This window comes from Akebia trifoliata, chromosome 4 (assembly GCF_017979445.1).
Source record: "Akebia trifoliata isolate Shusen 1 chromosome 4, ASM1797944v1, whole genome shotgun sequence".
Taxonomy (NCBI): domain Eukaryota; kingdom Viridiplantae; phylum Streptophyta; class Magnoliopsida; order Ranunculales; family Lardizabalaceae; genus Akebia; species Akebia trifoliata.
Window position 1 is genome coordinate 19,420,807 of NC_141378.1, and position 21,937 is coordinate 19,442,743.

At 34.6% G+C, this 21,937-nt stretch overlaps 1 pseudogene across 1 annotated transcript; it reads right to left on the bottom strand.

Annotated features, from left to right (window-relative positions):
- Positions 1-17: 17 nt before the first annotated feature.
- LOC147404350 (uncharacterized) lies at positions 18-19,145 on the bottom strand (annotated as a pseudogene). Its single transcript, XR_015177735.1, has 7 exons — positions 18,630-19,145; positions 16,937-16,989; positions 10,145-10,244; positions 9,844-10,060; positions 8,250-8,316; positions 7,215-7,325; positions 18-222 (listed from the first exon to the last, which is right to left on the bottom strand). The product of XR_015177735.1 is annotated as an uncharacterized LOC147404350 (transcript).
- Between the last annotated feature and the right edge of the window lie 2,792 nt (positions 19,146-21,937).

The window sequence follows — 21,937 nt, forward strand, 5'->3', positions numbered from 1 at the left end:
ACTGACACGGCACAAGATAATGTAAGATGTAATAGAGATTAATAATACACTTCAAAAATCCATCAGGTTTTATTAGATTCAGTTAAAATGAAGTCCAATAATTTACAAGATAGTGATGCATCAATCAAATTTACAGTTACAATAATTTTGGTGTAGAAAAAATCAGAGGATTCAAGCAAACCTCTGTATGGATATCTTCTACTCAATATCTTTTACAGCATCCTGCACCATAAGAGAAGAAACAACCGAGTTAATGTTATCGCAATGGAATTTCCAATCACTTGTAGTACCAAAGCAACAATGTTTTCATATAGAATTTCAGATTGTTTTCGTGAAAAAGAATCACTACTCCATTCTTAGATCCCAAACACAAACCAGCATCACATATAGCAACAAAAAAATAAAATAATGAGAGACTCATTCTTGTCTGATTTTTGAATTCAAGTCAATATGCATAATGAAAACTCATCAGTTTTGCAAATTCCAGGAATCCAGCCTAGCCAATCAACTCACCCAGTATCCCTCCCCCCCCCCCCAAAAAAAAAAAAAAAAAAAAAAAAAAAACAAACCACCACCACCTAAAAACAGAAGAACCAGTTTGGAATGTTGATTTTGAAGTCGCTGAGGTTAAGGATATCATTGAATGATTGGGAGGTCCAGGAGGTTTTGGAGTTAATCCTTGCGTTGAAAGTGTTTCAGAAGGAACTCAAGGGGAGGATTCGAGAGCTTGGAGTACTAATAGCAAGGGTTTGATGTGGGGATCCTACTTTTCCACATATCGCTGTATGGGACCCAAAGGTACCCTCTAAGGTGGCTTTCTTTGTTTGGACAGCAGCTTATGAAAGGATTCTAATGCTAGATCAATTTAGAAGAAGGGGCTTTTGTGGTCCGAACTATTGTTGCTTGTGTTTGTCAGACGAGGAATTGGTTAATCATTTGTTAGGGCATTGTAAAGTGGCTAAGGAGCTGTGGGATCAATTTTTATCTCGGTTTGGAGTGGACAGTTGCTTGTAGGGTTCAGTATGAGGTATCTTTGCGGAGTCGCTGCAGCTTCGGTCAAGCTTCTGGGCCTCTAAGAGGTTGATTTGAAGTCTTACTCCATTTGTGATTACTTTGGGCATTTGGAAGGAAAGAAACTCTAGGACCTTTGATGGAAAGGTGCATTCTACTCAAGAAATTTTCTTGTCAGTCTTAGGGTTTTTATTTTTGTAAAATCTTCAAGGAGTTCAAAAGGGTGTTTTTTGAAGACTTCCTAGTCCGGTGGGATAAAGTTTGTAATCTAGCTAGTCATAGCTTTTTATTTATTTTTTTCTCTTTTTCTTCACTTTCTTGGGTTGGTCACCTCGACTTTTCCTTTTTGTTGTTTCTTGTATTTCTTGCCTTCCCTTTATCTATTAAAAAAAAATTGTTGCTCAACTGCCGAACTTTACCCTTTGGTTGCCCAACATGATTAAAGGAGTATTTGTACTTCATTTTGTCTGCAAGTCCCTCTTCCTCTGTCCAATTTTTCACTTTGCACCTTAAAATTTAGCGATGAACGAAAAGAAACTCAGACTACGTCAACTACGTAATCAACAAGCATTCCCCGAACAATGCCATTACTGGGCCCAACACATGGAGAATAACAAGACTAGATAGTACTTAGAGGGTTGTGTGTGTGTGTGTATGTGCGTGTGTTTGTGAGAGAGAGAGAGAGAGAGAGAAACATGGTGGGGGTAGTCATACTAAGGATGGTGCTTGTTGGTGTGGTTTGTTATTGGTAGGGGTGCACATGATTCGGATTAATTCGGATTTTGGCAAAATTGGAACCGAACCAAACATGATCGGTTCTACAAATTTGGAACCGAACCAATCCAATTATCCTATAGAACCGAACCAATCCGAACTAACCTTGATTCGGATTGGTTCGGATCGATTCTCGGTTCTCATACTTTCAAAATAGAAAAACTAGTATTTGTTCTTTCAAAAGAGGAACCATTTGGATTGGATCATAAATAATGTCTATTTTAAAAATGAAATTGATTTTATGATTAAATTTTAACTGAAATCTGTATAAATTGAAAATTAGAGGAAGCTCAATGAGACTAAAAAAAAATTACAATTTTAAAATTGGTATTTTGGATGGATTAGTGAGGAAACTAATTCATAAACAAATCCAAATCTAGGTTCGTCTAGTATATTTCATCTAACAAACACGGCATAAAGGTTCTCGTAAAAAAATAAGGAATCAACTTTTTTGAAAAAGTTTTTTTATAAATGGGTTGATCCATTTGAGAGTTGAGAGAAAGATTTGTGTACATTTTTTTATGAGTTTTTGTTAGAAAAAAATAGAGGAGATGAAGTTGAAGGAGAGAAAAATAGATAATAGAAGAATGAAACCAAGAAAGGATTTTATTTTTAAATAAATAAATAAAGATATATATATATATGGGAAATGTTCAGCAACTAACATTTTGGCAAAATATTTTTCAAAACATGGGTTAGAGGTTTTGGAATGGGCTGATTTTTGGTGAGGATGATCTCTACGATGAGGAGATCATCATCACCAAAAATCAGCCCATTCCAAAACTTCTAACCCCATCAAAAATGGTTTACAAAAAATGGACGGTCCACGATTTTTCAACTTGTAAACATGGGGCTAGAAGTTTTGGAATGGGCTGATTTTTGGTGAGGATGATCTCCTCACCGTAGAGATCATCCTCACCAAAAATCAGCCCATTCCAAACCTCTAACCCATGTTTTGAAAAATGTTTTGCCAAAATGTTTGTTGCTGAACGGGACCCTTTATATATATATACTTCGGATTAGTTCGGTTCTCGGATTGGTTCAGTTATATTATACCCCTAATCCGGAACTGAACCAAATCAATTGGATTTCTTTTTTATATACAATCCGCACCCGAACCAAACCATGCTCAATCCAAACCAATCCAATCCAAAAGGCTTCGGATTGGTTCGATTCTCGGATTTACCCAATCCAATGTGCACCCCTAGTTGTTGGCATCATATTTCACCATGTCAGAGTACAAATTTAAAACGGTAAGGAAAATTTTTAGTAAAAAATAGGTGAAATAAAAAAGGATAAAAATGGGGGAAAATAAAAAAAAAAAAAAAAAAAATACAACTAAAAGCATATATTAGAAATTACGAAAATATGTGATATATTTACACGCACACAAGGATATATATATAATACGTTAAACATTTGTTCTATGTTTTCAACATATTTTTTAGTAAATAAGCACACTATTGAATGTTTATATAGGATAACATTTTTCCACACATACTTGTACCCCAAGCTCCACTATAGGTTTTCTAAGTAGGTATTTAATAGAACATCGGAGAAAAATAATATGCCAAATATCATGATACTCATCTATAAAATAAAGGAGGCATGAAAATAGTAATATTTAGCATGGGAAAAAAATTATGAATCTCACACATTGAAATTACAGTAATAGAGAATACATTAAGACAATAATGATATCAAATAATAAATTTAATTTCATGCAAGGAATACCAATTATTGAGACTATTTGCTTACTTTTGCAATTAGAATATTTTTGATAGCAAAAAAATTCATTTTCCTTGAAACTCAAAATCCATGGGAAAATAGTTAGGTAAAATGGGTAGGGTGGAAAAATCAATTTTCGGAGTTTGATTGCATCTAGAAACAATATAACAAAAAAATTCAAAAGAGGGGGAGGAGGAAGAGAGACAGAGAGACAGAGAAGAGGGAAAGGGGGGGGGGGGGGAGAGCAAATAGTAGAGGTGGAGGAGAAAGAAAAGAGAGGTGGGGGAGGTGACGGCGGGGAGCAGGGGGTGGATGCGGAGGGAGGAGGAGAAAGAAGAAGATGAAGGAGAGAGAGAGAGGCTGGCCGACGACGGTGGTGGTGGTGGGGAAGAACAAAAAGAAGATTAAAGTTTTGAGATTTGGGGGTGGATTTCATTTTTCCCATGGATATATGTGAGAAAATAAAATCCGGTCTTTGCTGCATTTTTGGATGAGTGAAAAAATGGATTTTCTACCCAGTTCCCATGTGCAATCAAACATACCTTAAAGAAGTTTGGAGTAAAGAAGAAAAATATCGACAATCTCTATTGACTTAGAAAAAGTATATGATATAGTATGTAAAGAGTTAGTTTGGTGGGTATTAGGGGGAAAATAAGTCATACACAAGTACATCATTATTAAGGATAAATATGCTAAAGTTATAACTAATGTTAGAATCTAAGATGCCTAGGTATGGAAAGTTGTATGGGAAAGGATGTTACAACTATTCATTTCCTAAAATACAGGGTAGGGGTATGGACATGAGTATCCCATCCCATATATTGATATCATATATCATTATTTATTTATTTTAGCTAGGTATCAATATTTTATGTTTCCATCGCCTAATATGTAATTAAACTTTAAATATTGCAAACTTTTTAAAGTAAGATTTGTAATAGTCTTATTTACACATTTGTTGATAGACTAACAAGCAATTTGTTAGGAGATAAGAAAATAAATAGTAGTTTAACAGGAAATTGAATCATAAAAGTATCCATGCAGTACATTGTATAGAGGGATATGAATACAATAAGCATATTGAAGTATCCGGCTATCATTAGTAACAAAAATTGATGGTAAGAGAATTGAAGGTTCTCAGAGTAATGGATTTTATTGTACTAGTTATGGATGGATCCGAGATAATAAGAGAACATAGCCTGCAAAATATTTGGACGGTCCAACTCCAATGCAACCCATCATTGCTTTAATTATTGATAATGAGCATTCCCAGAACATTCGATGCTAGGTGTAGTAAGGGCCTCTGAAAAACCTAGGGCCTGTTTGGATACCAGGAGCAGAACTACTCTTCCAAAGAACAGGAGCTGAAGTACTCTATGGAAGAGCTGGAAAAGTAATTATGTGCAGAAATGGCGTTTGGCAATCAACTCTATGAAGTACTGGCAGAAGTACTTTTGTGCTGGAAGTTTGTTTGGGAAACCATACTGACTTCTCATGACTTCTAGAAAAAAGACTAGAATACCCTTATATTATACCAGTTACTGTTTTTTATCTTTTAGTGTCATAATATGCCTTCAAACTATATTGTTTTTGACATTTTAACTATAAATATTAATATAATATAATATAATAAATATTAATATAATATAATATAATATTTTAAATATTAAATATTAATATAATATGTTTAAATCCATTATACTTAAAATTTTAAAAAAAATTTGACCGACTGTTTTTGACATAATATTAAAAAAAAAAATTGACAGACTGTCTTTTAGTGTCATAAGATGCCTTCAAACTATACTGTTTTTTACATTTAACTATAAATATTAAATAATATAATATAATAAATATTAATATAATATAATATAATATAATAAATATTAATATAATATAATATAATATTTTAAATATTAAATATTAATATAATGTGTTTAAATCCATTATACTCAAAATTTAAAAAAAAATTGACAGACTGTCTTTTAGTGTCATAATATGCCTTCAAACTATATTGTTTTTGACATTTTAACTATAAATATTAATATAATATAATATAATAAATATTAATAAATATAATATAATATTTTAAATATTAAATATTAATATAATGTGTTTAACTATAAATATTAATATAATATAATATTTTAAATATTAAATATTAATATAATGTGTTTAAATCCATTATACTCAAAATTAAAAAAAAAAATTAATATTAATAAATGTTTCTTTTGTTTGATTTAAGGGCAAATGAATTAGAAATATTTTCATAGAAAATTAATAAAGTTAGGGGTATTTTGGTAAAACGAACCGTTAGATTTTGACTCCCCGCAAGAAGAGTTTTGAGAAATAGGTTTTCTTGACTTCTTCATAAAGAGTAATTTCTTGTTCTTGCGCGGAGTAACTCTTCGAAAGAGTAGTTCATACAAACGCATCCAAACGACTTCTAACTCCCCGCAAGAGTCAGAAGTAGCCAAGGAGTCCTATCCAAACGCCTACCTAGTTTCTTCATATGAAAATTTAAATTAACGAAGTTCCAAATTTGACTCTTTGGGTAGAGCAATAGAGACTCCATTTAACTTATGTTGACCTAGGCTGGAGGTAAACCATGCATCAAGGTAAGTCTTCTTTGAAACACTTCGTTTTGTTCATATTCATGTTGAGGTACCTTCGTGTACGTTATCAACAAATGATTTATTGCTAACCAACAGAACTAAAGAGAGGATAAATGGAAAATTATAATTATTAGCTATCCCATAAAAACTGTGACCTGAGATGATCAAGCTGTTTGAACAAAATGTATATATGCTCTGACTAAAAGGCTAAAAGCCTAATGTGTTGATGTAACACGGAAGGGGCCAAAATTATTAGGGCTTTGAGCGATTTGGACTTGGACCAAGCATTTAATTCTCTAGAGTTTTCATCAAATTCTTAGGTGTCTCTTCTCTTCTCAAGAAAGTGTAAAAAAAATCCATTATCTAGGGTTTAGTGTTAGTGGAATTAGTTGGGAAGAAGAATTATGTTATTAGCTCTAATTATGTGGTTGGAAACAAGGAATTAATTTCATTTTGTAATCAATTGGGGTGGGTGGTAGTTGTGACAAATCTATTTAAGGAGGCCAAGGGGGGAGATGAGAGGTATCCTAGACTTGTATCCCCTTTTATATCTCAAGCTCAAAGCTTTGTAGCAAGGACTTGAGTCCCTTGTACCATCCTTGGTGGACTTGTTCTTTCTAGTTAATTCAATCTTGTATTTGTAATCTCTGATTTCTCACCACATCACGTGTTATTAAAATCAATACACCAAACAAAGGTGGGAAATAAGTTTCTTGAAATGGAAAAAAATTCTTGTTTGTAATGAAACCTTTGTCAGAACTCAGAACTACTCCAGACAGAAATAAATAGGCTAGTTGAAAAAAGAAGAAAATAGGAGAATTTTCACTTTATAACAACCTACAATTTATAACTCATTATCATTTACTAGCATAATACGATGGCCAGATTATATGATTTGGTTGAATTCACCTCTAATCAATTAGATGATCTGGATAATAAGTATGGCATGTATATAGTAGATATATCTTGATGTTATGCTTGACACAGAATCCTCACTTATCATTCCCTTGAACAAAAATAGTGTTTTTTTTTTTTTTTTTTCGGCCGAACCTACATTTAAGAAACTTGCTATCGACAGAGAAGTGTTACCTTTGCAAGCTGTGTCACATAAGCTGCAGCCAAGGCCGTCACGAAGAGCCCAAGGCCAAAAGTTAGTAACTGATTGTTTCCTACAGCGAAACTGACCTCAGATTCTTCTTGCTGAAAAGCCAATGAAAGCAGCATCTCAGACAGGATCCAAGAAAGCCCTTTTCCACTTATAATAGCCAGATATAATAAAATTATGAAACACAATAACCTCCAATAAACTAGTGACTCTTAATGACTTACATGTTGCCAATTTATTGGCTAGAAAGTAAATTTTCCATGAAACTATATGTGTAGGGGGTGTTTTGCCCTATAGGTAAATGTTTCTCTCATGTTTCTTTAAGAGAGCTGCTACTGCCACACCAACTTTTGCTAATGCCACCCCAACTGTGTGCAATTCTTTGGTGATTTACATAGGAATTGGTGTGGCAATAGCAGCTCTCTTCTTTAATAGAGAACGGTCAAAGGAGAGAATTATCCGAAGTTTCATGGAACCTTTATGATCCCAAGTTACCAATGTCAAAATGGCATGACATGGGTATGGCTATGGGATCCCAGTCAAACTGGATTAGTTATACCTGAATATTATATTAAAAAACATAAAATATTTCAGATTTAAGCATTCACCATTTTCTGGGAATTTGCCATTATGGTACTGTGTCATACCTCTTGTCAGACACTTGACAGCACAATTTACCAAAACAATATTTAAATTGTCCAGATATTCTGCCTTCATTTATTATTTCTTGAATGATTATAATATATATCAGCTTATCCAAAGACATTCTTTCTATACTTTATACTCAATATGACAAAAGTACTCAAAAACACTCAACATACTGGAATAAATTTTACAGGCATTCAGGCTCATCAAGTTTACAGGGGTCAATCTATCTGAAACTTCATACCAGGGTCTGTAATTACCCTTTGATTTGGGGCTCGAGCAAACCTAACTTCCAATTCATAACATCTATATATTTCAGAAAAATATAAACAGAAAGACTTGCAAATATAAGATTAAAACCATGATCAACTTACAAAGATCGCTCGCCCAAATGCACCAGCACTGACATATGCCCATGTTCCTGGAAGCATTCCCAACCAACTGCACCCAAAAAGGTATGGTTGAATTTTATATAAAGTAGAACTTTGTAAATTTATCAATAGATATAAACGTCATGTTTATTGGTACACCGTACACGTCTATTGAAGGAATGAAACTTGGCCAACACTCTGCACTAGCTTATCTTTTGGGCTTTATTTGCTATAAATCAATCTACTAGCTTGGGTATATGGCATGTTGGCCAAAAGCAATTTTCAAAATAAGTTCATATCCACAAAATTCTGTCCCCAATTTGAGGCAATCAATTATTAATTAAACATAAACTCAATTTTTTTTGTAACCAATGCACAATAGAACCCTCAAATACAAAGACCAAATGACAGCAATACCATTCTGAAACCATAACTTTTACTAAATATTTTGCATAACTCAGTATGACAAATGCATCTCTTCAATCTTGAGCCCGTCAGGCAAAATAAAAAATAAAATATTACTAATTCGCTATTCAAACAAATAATATGATAATATTGCATCTGACAATAAAAAGCAACTTTGTAACTGGTTAAGAAAGAGGGAAGTAGGAAGACAATGACTGGTAACATGATCCATCTGTCATATATACAAAAGTTTGCAATTGTAAAGATATGGAACAACAAAGGAATTACAAGATTGGGGAATGCAATCTCTGTTTCAGCCTCACCATGTTGAATTGTAACTTGGCACCCCCATATGAAGGGGTTTGTGTGTGTGTGAGAGAGAGAGAGAGAGACTCAAAGCATGTTTCGAAGATATTTCTTTTAGTTTTACTTTTAGAGAAGCTAACAAGGCAGCTGACTTCCTGGCAAATGACTGTTCATCTATTAGAGGAGATTATTTTTATTTTTTTTCTTGATTTCCTAAGTAATATTAGTTACAATATAGCTGTGGAAGATGCTAATGGCTGTGAATATCCACTTATGCAACTCTTTGTTCTTCTTTTCATATAGTAGGATGGGGTCCACCTAATCTCACAGCTTACCCTTAAAAAAAAAACAAAAGAAGGAACATCCATGGAAAAAAGCTTCCAACAGTCAGTACATGCAAATATTTAAATAGAAATGTACCAAACTTTTTTAAGGAGGTTGGATTCTTAGTATTTTCTACACACCATTATTTAAAAATCAGATGAACTGATTGAATCATGCTTTTAGCAATTGATCTAGCAACTAATAAGAGGTACACAAGTGGCAGAATCATGTGAAATCAACTTCGGCTTCTGCTTTGTACAAGGAAAGTCATAAATAAATAAATAAATAAATTCAAATGAGAATGACAAGAAACTTGGATTAAACAAACAGCCTCAAGAAGCGGAGGTCCTGAGTTCGATTCCCCTCTAGGATTTATCCCAGTACACCTTGTATGTGTGGAAGGGATGGCGTGTGTCCTGTGGGATTAATCAGGTACTCTAAGAGGCCTAGATCCCCAAGGTGTCAAAAAAAAAAAAAAAACTAAATAATTAAATTCATAAGCATCAAATGAATAAAGGCCGCCAGACAGAAAAAAAAAAAAAACCATTAATAGGAACAAGACCTGCCCAACACGTAGGGTATGAACTTCACAGACGTCAATCCATAAAGATAGTTTCCAAGAGAAAACGGAAGTAAAGGGCTCAAGCGGAGGAGGGTGACAACTCTGAAACCATTCTCTCCAATTGCCTTGTCAATGGCTAAAAATTTCTTGTTTCCTTCAACTAGTTTAAGAATACGATCACGGGCAAAATATCTGGCAATGAGAAAGGCCACAGTTGCTGCAAGCTGCAAAAGGGTAAAAATACCACTGAGTAGCCATGGCTGATGATTTTTTATTATTTATATTACAGTTATCAGGAAACATCATAAAGTTCCACTGATAGAGACAATGATGGTGCCCGTAAAAGTTCCAAAAAGAAGACCAGCCGACATGGTTAAAGGGATGGCCGGAATTGCGAGGACCTAAGACAAGTGAACCATTCCAAGTTAAGAAAACCAAAGGATAAAGCATTTATGTTAATTTACGTCTGAATAAAAGGTCTAGAGAAATTATGACAAAGCTTGCACAAATGTTACAGTTTCTATGACCTGGACATTATTGCATCACAAACAGGTAAGAAAGGAATTAAATATTCAGATTGACAGCGAATCATTCAGAACCAAGCCAGGTTAAATTGTATCAATTCTCCAAGTCAAATACAACTCAGCCAAGTCTTTGTCAGAAGCATTAACAAACTATGTAAACAGAAATAAATCGTACATAGTTTAACATGTTTAAATTATTAAAAATGTAAATAAATAGTATATCTTTGATGTTCATTCAGTACTCCTTATATTGAACCATAAAAGTTCATGAGGAGGATTACGCAACATTTGATATTTTTAACATTTCAGAATGATACAAATTGGTGCAGCCAAAAACATAAGGTGTAACACCATATTTCGGCACAACCAAGGAGCATCCAACAACAAGAATCAGATTAAAGAGGACATGATTTCATACTAACATCAAGAAACAAGTTTAAACAAGCATATTTCAACTCCATGCAATTCAAAAGCAAGAAGAGACAAATTCTGCATCACAGATTCTGCAGAATCTGTTTGTAGTTTGTGCGACAGTGTACAACAGCCCCTAGGGATTCTATTATGTGTGGCAGCCATTTGGGCCCACGTAATTGGTCCCCAAACATTATACTGTTTTTTTAGTATTTTTAATATATGTAAGAGAGACAAACACTACTTGTAGAAGTGGTCGGCTATCTCCCTTCCTCTCCCCAATCTTCTCTTTCTCCTCTTCCTTTTACTCTAGACTGTTTTGGTTTTTTTACTTGGTATCAGAGCGGAGTTTTTCTTCCTTCTCTCCTATTTTTTTTGGGTTTTTAAACCCTTATTTCTACAGTTTTGTGGTGAAACGAATTTCGGTTCGTTGGAGTGGTACAAGATAAACCCTAGATGTGTATCTATGGTGTGGTTGGTTGTGATTGCGTTTTGAGGCTCCGTGGTACTATTTTTTTTTTTTTTACAGACTTTTTAGAAGGTTTTATTGCGGTGTCTTTCCCACAGGTTGTTGCCTCCCTCATTGTGTATTTGCTCTTCTTCATGGTTGTTCTCATGGATGAACGTAGATCTCCAAGTGATGATTTGACCAAGCAGATTATCTCAGTACGTTTGAACGGAGATAATTATCACTCTTGGTCCTATGGGTGTTCTTACGAGCTAAGAAGAAAGCGAAGCACCTTGTTGAAGATCCTGCATCTGAGGATTCCAAGAACTACAAAGATTGGTGGAGTGAAAATTCATTGGTTATGACTGGCTTTGGTTAAGCATGGAACCATCTCTAGCCTCCAATGTCCAACTCCTTGATACTGCAAAGAAGATTTGGAGCTCTCTTGCACATATGTATTCTCAAGAGAGTAATGTGATTAGGGTGTTTGAGTTATTTGAATGTATGTTCACTACCAAACAGGGTGATAAACCACTGAATGAACATTACAGTAATTTGAAAGGTATGTGGGAAGAGTTGTTGCTTTATCAACCACTGAGCACTCATTTGAAGTTCAACGACGTCAACGGGAAGAATTTCAAGTTGCATTACTGTTGTCTAGTCTTAACTCAGAGTATAGTACCTTCAAGGATTAGATTCTGGTTGGTGAACGACTTCCTACTTCAGCGAATGAATATTCTCTACTTCAAAGGGCCTCACTTATGCACCCAACTCCTTCTCTTAAGGAGTCATCTGCTTTAGTCACTAGTGATGGTGCTCGTGGAACTCCTCGTAATGGACGTGGTGGTACTCGTGGTGATGGACATAGTGGTAATCATGGTGGTACTTGCTCTAGTCGTGATATTGATAGGTCCAATTGAAAATACAACTATTGTGGTAAGACAGGGTACATCGAGGATTATTGTTGGGACAAATGGGGACGTCTTGACTATGCCCATAATGCATTTGCTGATACATCTTTCACATCTATCACTCAACCATTTACTTCCAGATCACCGATTACTGATTTTAAGTCTCAAGACAATCTTACTGCTCAACTGACTCATATTCTTTAGAAGTTGTCAGGTTCACCTTCTTCCTCATCTGCTCCCACAACAACTATGGTTAATACAGGTAATTCTACCTATGTAGTTGCTCGATCCTCGTCATCTTCATGGGTTATTGACTCCAGTGTTAGTGCTCCTATGTCTGGTACCTCCATTTTTTTTCTAATTTTCATTCATTTAGATCTCATATTATTTTAGCTGCGGGTTCTTCTGGCCTTGTCGTTAGCACTGGTGATCTTCATGATTGGTTCTTGATTTTCCTGATTTTCCTATCTATGGCTTATTTGTTCCTGATTTTCCTTTTAATCTTATATCTGTCAGTCAGCTAACAAAATCACTAAATTGTTCTGTAATCTTTTTCTCCTACCTCATGTTTTTCAGGACCTCAAGATGAAAAAGGTGATTGGTTCAGGACATGAATGAAATGGGTAATATTTTCTGGACTGTGATGCGCCAGTTCTTGCTATGAGTGCTACTATCTATCCTCTACAGTGGCATTATCGCTTGGGACACCCATCATTGCAGAAGTTGCGTCAACTTATTCCCACGTTGAGTCCAATTTCAGTTTTAGAATATGAGGCTTATCAGTTAGGCAAGCATCATTGTAGTAGTTTTCCTCCTAGTCTAGAGAGTCGTCAGTTGAGTCCTTTTGATGTAGTCCATTCGGACATTTGGGGTCCTGTAAGAATAAATATTATTTTTTATTTTTCTTATTTTGTCATTTTTGTAGATGATTATTCTAGAATGACTTGTCTCTTTTTAATGAAAGACCATTCTAAATTACCCAAAAAAAAATATAACTTTTTATAATAAGATATTTGTTCAGTTTGAATGTTGTGTTAAAAATTTTCGTTTTACAATGCCCTTAAATATACCTAAAACTGTTTATCTAATTTCAGTAGAGACCATGGTATCATCCATTAGGCTACATGCCCGCATATGTCCCAACAGAATGGCATCGCTGAACATAAACTTCGTCATCTTTTGGATATCACTTGCACCCTATTACTTAACATGTCAATGCCTAAACCTTATTGGACCGATGGTGCTTTTACTGCTTGTTACCTCATTAATCGAGTTCATACACCTGTTTTGGGTAACTACACACTCTTCTCTTTGTTATAACCTCAAGCCAAACCCTTTCCTCTTGTTCCCCGTGTCTTTAGGTGTGTTCTTTCTCTACGTTCTTGGAACTGGTCATGATTTGTCTCCTAGAGCTATTAAGTGTATCTTCTTGAGTTATTCTCAAACTCAAAAGGGTTATCGTTGTTATCATCTTGTAGGACGTCGATATTATACTAGTGTTGACGTCACCTTTTTTGAGTCTACATCCTTTTTCTCCACTACGGGTTGTCTGTTCGATTCTGATCTGATTCATTCTTGTCAGGATGAGTTAGTTTTATTCCTCTTCCAGTTTCTTCTCCTCCTCCTTTGTAGGTTTATCAATGCTCTAAGTATCACCAAATTGTATCTTACGGTCTAGCAGCAGTCGAACCATCACCTGATTCTCCTAAGGATCCTCCACCTTCTACTTCTTCTGAGGACCTTCCACATCCTCCCATACAACACTCATCCTCAACGCAATCAATTGCATTGCGAAAAGGTATTCGTTACTGCACTCACCATCCTATTTTTAATTTTGTATTTTTTCATCGTCTTTCCTCTACTTTTCGCTCTTTTGCATTCTCTTTGTCCACTATTTTTGTTCCTAGTACTTATCGTCAAGCTTTGACTTCTTTTAGACGGAAACTTGCTATGGATGACGAGATGCATGCCCTTTATCAAAATCAGACATGGAATCTCACCTATCTTCCTTTTGGGAAGACTACTGTTGGTTGCCGTTGGGTGTACACAGTTAAGTATCAACCTGATGGCTCTATTGATTGCCTTAAGGCTCGATTGGTGGCTAAAGGATATGCTCAGACTTATGAAGTTCAGCCCATTAAGATGAATTTCTAATAGTTAAACTAAGATTACATAAGTTTCATTTTTATTACATTATGGTTTTACTATTTATAGTGATTTGTGGATGTATTATATATGGTAATTCTTGAACTATTGTTAGTAAATTGTTATAAGAAAAAGTTCAAGTTGAAAGTTCTAAAGAGAAAGAAAAGGACCAAAAAGAATATTGGATTGTGGTAGTGATGCATTTAGACATAATTGAATGGAGGAAGAGGATTTCATTCAACCAACTCCAATAAGGTCTTGATGTGATGACTATTTTTTTTTTTTTTCTTTTGATAAGTGTAAATTTATTAAGAGAAGATAATAGCAAATACAACCGGCAGTTGAGATGACCAACCACAAGAAAAAAGCTACAAGTTACAAAGAAAGTACCATCTAAAAATGAAGTCCTCAAAAAATACACCCTTAAACTCCCGACATAACTTGAACAAAAAATACATCAAACCCAAGACACTCAAAATCAAATCGTGTACCGAAGAAGCCACCCCTTTAAAGATTCTCCCATTCCTTTCCAACCATAACCCCCAAGTAATAGCAAAAAGGAAGAAATTCTAGAGTGTATTTGAGTTCTTATAGTTGTCGATCAAGTCAATTGAGGGCCCATAATTGGTTAATTAGCCATTAAATAAATAATGTTTTGTAAGTTAGGTTTCTATTTGTTTCAATATAATAGCAAATAAATATAGTGTTCTTAAGAGTCATTTTTAATAATTGCTTGATTAGTTGATTAGAAGTTTCGCTTGTTTAACAAGTTGGTTTGTTTAAGGACATGCCTCTGTAAATAGGTGTAACCTCTTCATTTTATAGATGAAGATTAAGGGTGTGATTGAAAACATCTAGTTGAGTGTGAGTGTTGGACTTTTAGGTGTTCAACTCTCTAAAGTTCAACACTTGAAAGTTGAAGGTGAATGTAAATTATAACTTCAGTGTTTGGTTGCTAATGATTCAAACTATAGTTGCAAAGAGCTTCAACTCCATCATTGAGAGAACAAAGAAAAAATCTATGATTAGGGTTCCAAGCTAATTGCTTGCATTCAATTCAAGCATCTAAAACCTAGGGTTAGAATTTGGAAGGTTTGTATTTGTTTGCTTGCTGCTGGCAGAAGATCAAGGTTAGGGTTTAAGAAACCAGAAAAAAAAAAAAACCCTATTTTAAAGAAGAAGAAAAAAAAGAGATAGGGGAGCAGCCCTGTTATGGGTTTCCAAAAAAAAAAAGACAAAGGAAAAAGAAGAAGATGGGGAGGAGGAGGAGGAGGAAGAGGAGAGGGAGTGTGTGTGAGAGAGGGGAGAGTGTGAAAGGAGAAGGACGAAACATGGGCATGGGCTAGGTGTGGGGAAGAAGAATAAGAAGAAGAGAGAGTGAGAGTTGTCAATTTTCACCCCTTGGGGTGAAAGTTGAAATACCTTAAAATTGCAAGTTGGAGAGTTCCGAACTCACGTGAGTTTAGATTTTTCAAACACAGAATTTTGAGCAACTAGTGCAAGTTGTGGGCTCTCGCACAGAACCTTCAGTTTTCAAACACGCCCTAATTGTTTTAGTTGCCAGTTATAGCTCCTTCAAGAGGTGAGACACCTCAATTATTTTGGTGTTGACTCCATAAGAACCAAATTCCTATTACCCCTTCCCCCCTCCCCGCACCCCCAAAAGCAGATCCTATCAAAGAGTATAACTCATAATAAATCATAGTCAGAACCTTCAGAATTTAAAACCAACTTCTTTCAAATTATGTGCGATTAATGCAACCACATACATTGAGGTGAAATAACATAGTACAGTGTATCCAAGAAGCACCAAAATTCATACATGCTTCTGAAAGAAACTCAAGGAATTTTATTCTTTGGATTATAAAAACCCATGGTTGCCATTTTAGTGATTTATAAGTCTATATGTTTAGAAAATCACAATTTACCATATTTGGAAAGCTCAAGAGGGCATAGTTTTATTAGTTTTAATAAGTATAGTGACGCTTAGTATAGTGACGCTTCTATTTTCTTAATTCAATTATAGAAGGATAGTTTTACCTATATAAAAAATAAAAAATAAAAATTATAGTATGACAGTTTCCAATGGACTTTGATTAAAATTAGGAAATTAAGGTAGAGAAGTTCTTAAATATAGAGCTTATTGAAGGTGCCAGCTAGCTAAGTTGGTCAAAGTTTGCGAGTGTTGAAACCATGACCTACGTTCAAAACCCGCCTTCTCCTACTAATTACGAACCACTAATATGTCTATGTATGTGAGTGTATGTGCATGTGTGCATTTCCCTCTTTCTATAGATATCTAACTAAAAGGTTCAGCAACAGCCGGGGAAGCATAACTTATCCTTTTGGTCATAAAGCTGGGAATTTGATCGATCGCCTCACTGCATTTTCACATAATGGATTTGAAGATAGATATGGTGAAGATCTATTTAGTTGGCCATTTGTGTGTGTGTGTAGAATTCATTTGATGTAAAAGAGAAGCTGATTTTACATATGAGAAAAAGAGAGCTTATTTTGATTAGTGGAGTAAGTATAATTATGAAATGTTTTCCTGTTTGGAGATCATTGATCAAGCCAAGGTTTTTATGCATCACAAGACCCGGTCAAAGGTTGAAATTTGGTAGCCAAAAAGAGCTTGAGAGAGAGATGTATACCTCCAACCCAGCATAAACAGCTACAAATAGAGCATATCCAGCTGAGCCATAGTCTGTTCATGAAAAGCAATATTTGATCAAGCATGCCATAATAAAGGAAGCAAAGCTGTGAGACCATAAACAATCTAGATATTGTTTTTCTATCTAAACACAGCTACTAATTTCTAGAAAAAACCAAAACAAGAGGACCCTATATGTTGGTGAAGCTAGACCATTTTTTATTTATTTTTGGTTGAGTACAGAATCTTAAAAAAGAAGAAAGCGGTGTACAAACAGTAGAAGAAGATCAAGCAGACCTACGAAGAAAAGGACAAAGTTAAAAGAATACAGAGAGAAGAAAGAAAAAGCACGTGGGAAAAACACTACAGCCCCCAAATTAGAACTTAGTCTGGCTCCCGACAAACCGACTCCCATCTAAATAGCAAGCCTTTGAAGAAGACAACTTAAAAGCACTACAAAAGTACAGTAACATCACAATTAATATAATGACCTCCTGAATAGAATGTTCCAACCCCTTGAAAACCCAAGAGTTTCTTTCCTTCCATATTCCTTGGCACACAACAAAGGGGGTAAGGCTCCAAAGAATCCTCTCTCCATTTTTAAGACCACCAACTACCAACCTTTAAGAAGAATTGTAATAGAATTTGTGAAACACCCAACGAAGGTTAAGTAATGACATGAAACCAAATGGCATAAGAGATCGCACAATGGATCAACAAATGATTTACAGACTCGCCATCAAACATAAAAAAGAACAAAAGTGATACCACGGACCATGATCTTGTCCATTGATGGAAATATGGAATCTTCTCTAGAAAAAGTTATACTTCTAGAGAAGCTAGGCTGAACCAAAATTTAGCCATATATCAAAAGAAATATAAATATTCCTAGAAAAAGGATATCTCAAAGATTATATGTTCTAGATTATGGAATAGATGAGTAGATAAAGTAGAAAGCAAAGCTAAAGATCAATAATAAGTATCGGTTAGCTTTGGTGATACAAACCAAACTACCCAGTTCCCACTTCAAATACATTGCAGATTACTATAAGATAAAAGACCCATTACCCAAAATGAATTACCAGTCTTCCAATTTTCAAAGTGGCAGAACAGAACGTAAGAAAAGGAAGAAACTAAATCAAATACGATCCTGAATCACAGATTATCCCAGGAAGCATAAGCCCCTACATAATCGCCTTCAATGTATCCTAGACCACTGTATTGACAAACAAATGTGTGGTTCTCGTTAGTGTATGTAGTTTACGCTGCAGTATTATTTCTTTAAAGATCACAAATTTAGCTTATCTATGTGTTAAGTACAGCTCACATTTAATGTATCACAATCATCCTAGGTGGTGCATTTCTTTAATTTTTCAGTATGAATGGACTTCAGGAATCATCAATATATACTTGGAATCGTGTTACCTAAAATCATGAGAAATCACAATAATTACCAAGCAAGGAAACCATAATTTTCTCAATCAAAACAAGCCATCTACTCCAAATAAATTCCAAACAAAAATAGATTAAAGAAAACCCATTTCTCCATTCATAAATAAGAACTTCTGAATTAACCCGGCAAGGCTAAAATTGAACATAAAGAACAAATTCCACAATAAATCAATAAAATTAAACTAAAACTCTCAAAAAAAACCCAAATGGGTATAATTTTTTTTTTTTTTTACCAAGATTACCTTCAATGAAACCCGAAAATTGCGTCAAAAATGAATTAATTTGATCTTTATAAATGTACCCAACAGTACCGAAACCCCCGACGACGCCGACAAGCAAAAGACCCGCCAAAAGGGCTCCTTTAACGGCATTTCCCCCCTCGAAAGCATCATCTCCATTAACCGAATTCTTATCTTCGGTTTCATCTTCCCCATCTTTCTTAGAAATCACAAGCCTTCTAAGGCTTTGTGGGATATTAGAGGGCTTTTGAAGGATTTTTTGTTTCTTGGATTCTCTGAGAGAAGAAAAACATGGTTTGAAGATGTGGAGACGCTTTGGTTTGAAAAGAGAGAAAGGGAAAGTGGCTTTGAGAGGTATTAGGAATTGAGGTTGATGGAGAGAAGGAAAAGCAAGAGATGATGGGCTTAGGGTGCGCATTTTAAGCAATGGCGGTGGGCGTAGGATAAGAGGTGTTGGGAGAATTCCATGAAGTAGAGAGAGAGAGCCTGAGGTCACTCCTGCATTAATCGAAAAAGAAAACCCAGGTGTTTTTTTTTTTTTACAACTTTTTTGTAAGATTATGATTTGTCCAGTAGAAATATGCCACGTGGAAATGTGGATTTTCGTAAGAAAAAATCTGAGTTGTTTGAGTTTCTTCAAACTTCTTCTATCTATCCAAATTAATTATAAGAGGACTTCTATTAGTACACCAATATTTTCTTATGGCAAACCGATTAAATACGATACACCTCCCCTTCAAACTCAAAATGAGAGCATGGTTTTAAATCACGTCGTAAGACCAAGATGATTAGCTTGAGTCATCTTGATATCGTTCACTAATGAGACATACAAAGTGTCTCAGGTTTCACATCATCTCATGAGACAAATGAGATGACTCAGACAGTATTCTAAAAATTTTGGCACCCTAATGTATAGTTCAATTGACCTTTGGTGTCTGAAATAACACAATTTTGATCAAATAAGAGAGCACAGGCAAGAAGAAAGAAGAATAAACCAGTAAAATTCAAAAGAAAAACACATCAAGATGCATCGTTTGCTATGCATATAAAGAATGATAGATGTTTTTTAATTTTGTTTTGTGGGGTATTTTTGTAACTTCATTTATCTTTGTAACAAAGTCTCCTATGAGTCTAGAAATAAGGGAGTTCTATAAAACATCAAAAAGGACTTATGGAGGTTAAAAGCTTGGAGAAAACTCTATCAAAATTAGATTGGATCTCTCTTATTGATTTTTATCTGGATTTCTAGTTTCATTTGGTAAGTGATCTAAGTTTTATTTCTTACGTTGTAATTTATTTTTTGTAAATTAATTTATTTCCCTTTGATGTTTTATAAGATTGAATCAAAATCACTTGTGAAGTTGTATCTTGGATCCATCGTCTATATGACGGGAACAAGGGATTTGGACTCAAATTTAGACTCTCTTTCTCTTTGCTCCTCTATTCTGGTTGTTTTGACGGAAGGAATCATCCCAAAGTAGGAGTAGGACTCTCAACTAAGAAGGAAGCTTAAAAAAACTCCAAACAACCTCGTAATTGTTGGAGGACAAAGAGAAGGAAAACATCTAGATAATATGATAAAATCTTCTTTCAACTCAAAATGAAAGCATGATTTCAAATGTTATCCAAGATCAAGATGACTTGCTCAACTCATCTCGATATCATTCACTAATGAGATGGATTTACATAGCATTCAAGCTTCACACCATCTCACAAGACCAAACAATATGACTCAAATGATATTTTGAAAATCTTGGTCAAGTCATTAAAACTGGATTAAGTCAATTAGGATTTTGTAATTTTTATATCAAAATATTTATTTTTTATAATTTAAATAATTATTATTTAAATACAAAATGATCTTGTGACTAATGATCTTAAAATCTACTTTTATATATAAAAAAATAAAATTATAGTGAGTTATATGTAAATATACTTTAATAAATAATCATACACCAAGTTACAAGATGACTTATTTGGAATAATTCGATGGACAAGACCATAAGTCAAATTGAGATTTGAAACCATAAATGAGAGAAATACCATTTCATGATCAATAATTGGTTCATATGTTTCCAAGGTGATCTCTTTCTCTCAAAAGATAATTAGAGTCCAATGTTTAAAAATTTAACCAATGATTAGTTAAAAAATATCTAAATTTGGTCAATCAATATCGAACCTAGTTTAATTTGGTTAGATCAATTTACATTTTTCCTAGAAAAGTGTATATTTTTTTCCTAAATTATCATAATGTAGAACATTGGATGAGACTAATAGGCTCTTCCTAGGAGATGTTGTGAGGTTGTCATAAATTGCAGTGGCAAAAATATAAATGCTAGACTACATTTTGGAAATTATTTGTTGGAGAGAGAGAGAGAGAGAGTTCCATTTAGTTATATTATCATTGAGGTGTTATAAGTAAAAGCTTATGTGCCAATAGAAGTTCTCTTAAGTTATCTACCCCTACGCCTACAAAATCAACCATTTAGTAAGAGATGTTTAACCCATGTGTTCTGAAACTGATGGTCATATATCCTCCAATTTGGCAAATATTGGATATACCTTGGCCATGTCTTCAACCTCTTTTGAGCTATGTGGACTGTAATTAGACATTCATGGGATCAATGGGCCGGGAAGAGCATGCAATATTGGCCACTTGAGAAATATTGAGTACATAAATGGAAAGAGTTGTGATAATCTGACTACCCCATGTGGCAAACTCAATTGACTACCTGACATGACGAGTTTAGGAACCTAGATCTGCACTCCATAGGATACATGGTTTGCTCGAGATACACTTTTTTATGGGGAAGTGCAGTAACGTATTGAGGAGCGCAGATCTACGATTCCCAAACTTGTCCCGTCAGGATAGTCGACTGAGTTTGCCACATGGGGGGTAGTCAGATTATCACAATAAAAATGAAAAACGTTGCATGGACAGTAAGACCATGTAGAACCTAGACTAAAGTCCTAGACAAAATGATCAGAGTTCAGTAGACAAAATTATAGACAACGTTCTAGACAAAATTGTCTTATATGACTAAAACATTTCGGAATGGATTGATTTTTTATGATGATAAACTCTATGATGTAAAGACCATACTCACAAAAAATCAGCCCATTCCCAAACTTCTAACCCCATGAAAAATGGTTACAAACTAACGGTTAAAAATTGATGATCTACGATTCTTCAACTTATAAATTTGGGTTAGAAATTTTAGAATGAACTGATTTTTTGTGAGGATGATCTCTATGGCTCATTACGAAATTTTTAGCTTACATAGGACAAGTCCATAGGCGCCCAGTCATTA